The sequence below is a fragment of the Drosophila eugracilis genome, unplaced genomic scaffold, assembly GCF_018153835.1.
Source record: "Drosophila eugracilis isolate 14026-0451.02 unplaced genomic scaffold, ASM1815383v1 contig_2020, whole genome shotgun sequence".
In the NCBI taxonomy this organism is placed as follows: domain Eukaryota; kingdom Metazoa; phylum Arthropoda; class Insecta; order Diptera; family Drosophilidae; genus Drosophila; species Drosophila eugracilis.
In genome coordinates, this window is record NW_024572890.1 from 1 (window position 1) to 5,609 (window position 5,609).

Consider the following 5,609-nt stretch of genomic DNA (forward strand, 5'->3'; position numbering starts at 1 on the left):
TTTTTCGATTATTATACCCGTTACTCGTAGAGTAACAGGTAGAAGAAAGCGTTTCCGGCCATATAAAGCAGGGGTGCTCAAGGCCTATGTTCTGAGTGCTCATTTGTTTTTGTAAATTCTCGGAGCATAGGGACTTCCTCGCCCATAAGCTTCAAGCGCTCGCGGCGATTTTACACTAACAATTTTTCGTTTTCCTCTTTTCGTCTCATTCCGTGACCAACTCCAATGTATTTTGTTCTTGTTAATTTCTGAGAACATCTGCGAACATCTGCGAGCACCTGCACTGAAATTCATTCCTTCTTCTTCTTCATTCTTTGTCACTTCTGTTTACGCTTTGGAGTTTATTTCGCAGTGGACCATCGACCTGAGTGTTGAAATGAGTGATGAATTGGTTAGAAAAAAGAATGTGTTTTTCTTTCGCTGAGTGCACTGCTGCAAGCCAACACAAAAGCTACACTAAATATGTGCACGCTTTTTTGTATTTGTGTTAGTAAATGCTCTGCCATAAGACGATTTTGAGCACCCCTGATATAAAGTATATATATTCTTGATCAGGATCGAAAGCGATTAGGACATGTCCTTCTGTCCGTCCGTCTGTCCGCCTGTCCGTATGAACGCTTCAGGAACTATAAAAGACACAGGGTTAAGACTAAACAGGCAGATACTTGAGTTCCTACGCAGGATAAGTTTATTTAAGCATGCTGTCACGCCCACTATTTGTAAATATTGCTGCATTTGGGATATTCTTCTCATTATTCCATCTAGTTTATTTCTAAGCGCTTCGATATCTTTGGTATTTATTATTTATTAGAATTTAATTTGAATCGAAGAGCTTTTAATAATACTACTTTACTGTCTTATCCAATTTTAAAGTCATCATTTTCCCAGATATTTAATTTTACCTATTATTTTTAAATTGAGAAATATTATGTTTCGATTTGAAAATTTATTGGTTGACGTATGATATTCGGGATAAAACAAAAACATAAATCGTACTACCATGGAGGCATTGGCGTTTGAGTGGCCACCCCCCCACACAAATTAGAAAATTGCATGTTAATTCCCAACTTCCTAGCTCTTATAGTTCCTTAGATCCCAGCGATTTTGTTGTTCGTATATGTTAGAGTGGGCTCTGCTTAGGCATCTCAAAAAATATAAATATTGAGCGGCAACACTCAATATTTCAATAATATGCATAGGGCATTGCATTTGTCACTCAGCGACAACATGCCAAGTGCCCACACACATTTCAAGTGCAAACGTAATACGATATGCACTCTTAGCATACCCCGGGTATAGCCGAGTCAGCATGGTTCCCACTGTAATATGCACTCATACTGAATACCCACTGTACCGAGAGTACTTAAAGGGTACACACTGTAACACTTTGTTGCAGTGTTTACATAATTCAAAGTCCCGGTCATAAACCCTAAGTGGCCGAAATATGAACCGATCGCTATGGCGATGCGTCGGCATAAATTGTACCACGAACGGACTACATGTGCATACCCCTCGCGCTCACAGTTACTGAGGGCATAGCCTAAGTACATAAGTACATATGATCATTCATAAGTATATATCTATATAGCAGTCTCTCAGCCGCCGTCTGCGGGCAGCGCAGCTACGAGACTTAGCATTAATTAGACTTAAAGTAATATTGAAAAACACAATCAATTGGATCATTGGAGCGGCACCATTGCTGCTCCAATTAATAAAGAACTATATCCCAAAAATCAAGAGACTTCTTTTTACCTGTGGACCGGGAAGATATCAATACTTATATGGCGGCCAACGACCAACCGTGACTGCGACCGTGACTTGTTAACTGCAATCTTCGGATGGGAATCGGAATTGGAAATCTGGAAAACGGACAAATGAATCAAAAGGCAAACGCAGTGAGTAGAGTGTGTTGTGTGGTAAAAGAGATGGAGTGGTTAAGAAATTAAACGCCAGAAATGCCGAATTACTGAAGCTATTGAATAGCGGATGTGACTTACAATGGACCCACTCCACATGCCGAAGTGGAGTATATAAAAACCGCACTAAACGAAAGAAAAACCACAAAAAACCACAGAGATACCAACATCCACCTACACTGCAATTAAAAATCTTGCAAAAATTAATGTCAAACAGCCTCCTCCAGAAAAAGCCGAGATTCCAAAATTAAAGAAGGAGTGTCCTAAGGACTGCCCGGGAGCTTTGGAGAGCCCGTTCTGCGATGCAACCTGCTTGAAGCCTGTGCGATGGCCAGCATCGGCGCCGCCTGAGCCCACAGGCCCAGGACAACAGCAGCTGAATCAACAAGTGTGAGGGGCAGGCCGCCCCTTATGCCAACGAAGGAGCATCAGCGAGGCCAAGCCGGAGACGACCAGCTGATGCGGAGCATACCACAGGAGTCCAAGGATAAATAGATTACATTTTGCACTGCGTTGCATAATTTTTTTAATTGCACTGCGATGCATATTTTTTTTATATAATATAAAACAACCTTTGTAAAATTGAGCGATATAAAAGTTGCCCGACTAGCGTGTGGCCTGAAAACCATACAAATATTAGGCAGGAAAGAATGTAAACCAAATCATTTTTTTTTTCTTTGAAAATACTACTTAATTGAAAAAATATATAAATATATATATATTTATAATAGGTAGGAAACCTGTTAGATTAATGAAAAGAAATTCCATAAGTAAAAATTCAGGAGAAAGCAATTACAAATTTAATCAATGTCATAAATAAAGTAGAATCAAGTAATATTGATTTATACTGGGTCCATATACTTTTGATAGTATAAAATATACAAGCTGCATAATAAATGTCTAAAAAAGAAATACTTGAGCCGGGCAAATGACCTGGATAAAATATAAGCAGCAAAAACAAAAGGCACAAACAACAGTGGCTAAACACAATATTCTATTACTAATTTTCCCTTAAAATAATTAAAAGAATGATGAAATAAAAATTAAAATAAAAAAAAATTTGTCAAATACACTTCCTTTTTCTCACATAGTATGGCTGAACTAAAAACAATTCGAGAAACGACCCTACAGTCTTTTAATATATCCCATTTATTCATGTCCATAATAAAATGGAATGGAACGAACTATATGAAAAAATAAATAATATAAAAATTGATTTCGACAAATCATATAAGTCAGTCAGTCAGAATAGACCAATTCAAAGGCAACAGTGAGGAAACATGTCGAAATATTAGTAAAGTGCTTTAACGAAGCGCGAATATTAATATATGGGCACAGGGAGAGATTAAATTCAGATCATTGGTCACAAGTATCTAAGCTTCTGATACGACTCAGATCTAATCTAATATCGGTCAAACAAAGATTCGATTTAGAAATAGTAGTACCGAATGTACTAAACACTCCCATAGCAGTAGATGCTGCCCCTGACACAGATTCGGCCGAAACGGATGATCTAGAATCAAAAGAGACTAGTGAAACAAACCCAAGCTAGAAGAGGAAGATTTAAATAATCTGACTATTCCAGCGGTTTACACCGATAACGACATCTACACAGATTCTGATACTCCAAATGAGGAAAGCACTCCTGTCACAATGGCGCAAACCAATATTGACTTCATAAATACTGCATCCAAGCTGATACCAGTGTTTGATGGTAAAGCAGAGAATCTAACAAGTTTTGTGGATGCATTAGAGATTGTAGACTCAATAAAGGGCCAGCATGAACAGCTCGCAGTCTCAATAATAAAAACAAAATTTAAAGGAGCTGCTAGAAATCTAATAGAAAATGAAACAACAATTTCCCAGGTGATTTCTAGGCTAAAAGGCAACGTCAAAGGCGAAACTGCGGAGGTATTGTCAGCAAAGCTGATGAACCTACAGCAACGCAACAAAACTGCCAAACAGTATACACAAGAAATTGAGCAGATGACGAAAGCCTTGGAAGAAGCTTACATATCAGATGGACTAACATTAGAACTGGCAAGGGGTTATTCCATTCAGCATGCCGTTAAAGCAATGACAAAGAACTGCACGATTGATAACGTAAAATTTATCATGCAGGCGGGAACATTCGATACAATGAATGATGCCGTTTCGAAGTTTGTAAGTAGTTGCACTGAGGCAACTGGACAGTCAAATACTGCCCTTTATTACAGACGTATTACAGACAAAACACGTCGGGAAATTCCCAAAATTCATCGGAAAACTCCCAAAACCCTTTAAATATTCAGAATTAAATGAAGCAAGAGTTCACACTGTTAATCTCAGTCAAAATATATTCGTTTCATTTACCAATGTAAATACAGGGAAAGATCTTGTCTTTCTAATAGACACGGGTGCAGACATCTCTGTCTTAAAAGAAAATTCGGATATTTTTTATAATATTCAAAATGACCATATTATAGACCTAAAGGGAATAAGTCAAGAAATGACCAAATCCAAAGTTTTAATTTCTATTGAAATACAAACAACTAAGTATGTAATTCCACACGATTTTCATATCGTAAGTTTCCAATTTCCTATTCCATGCGATGGAATATTAGGCATTGATTTCATGAAAAAATACAACTGTCAATTAGACTTCAAGCCAGCTGAAGATTGGCTTATAATTAGACCCAATAATTTAAAATTTCCAATTAACGTACCAATAGCTCACAGTTCTGGCAACCACTCAGTACTTCTGCCAGTAAGATCCCAAGTTATTAGAAAAATTGAACTCAATTCAAAAGAAGACAGTGTATTAATTCCAAATCAGGAAATTCAGCATGGTATTTACATTGCAAATACCATAGCAACGTCTAGTAACGCTTTCATAAGGTTACTTAATACAACGAACACTGACCAAGTAGTCAGTACAAATAACCTAATATATGAATCACTTTCGAACTACGAAGTAGTCAAAACAAATCTTGACAGTAGAGAAAAATCAGTATTATCTCAACTTTCGAAAAACTTCCCTCCACAGTTCAAGTCACAGCTTTCCAGCTTATGCACCCGGTATAGTGATATATTCGGATTGGAAACCGAATCAATATCAACAAACAATTTCTATAGACAAAAACTGAGATTAAGAGATGATGAACCAGTCTACATAAAGAACTATCAAAGCCCACATAGTAAGGTGAACGAAATACAAAAGAAAGTAGGAAAATTAATCTCTGACGGGATCGTTGAACCCTCCGTATCCGAATATAATACCCCATTGTTACTTGTTTCTAAGAAACCGTCCCCTGGGTCAGATGTAAAGAAATGGCGATTAGTGATTGACTATCGCCAGATCAATAAAAAATTACAATCTGATAAATTCCCATTACCTAGAATTGATGATATTTTGGATCAACTAGGTCGAGCTAAATATTTTTCGTGTCTTGACTTAATGTCAGGATTCCATTAAATTGAACTAGAAAAAAGTTCAAGAGATATAACGTCTTTTTCAACGGGCAATGGCTCATATCGCTTCACGCGATTACGTTTTGGGTTAAAAATAGCTCCTAAGTGACTTTTCTAGGTCATAAATGCACTGATAAAGGAATACTTCCAGACGACAAGAAATACGACGTCATTATGAACTACCCAGTTCCGCACGACGCGGACAGTGCTAGACGTTTCGTAGCGTTCTGTAACTATTATAGA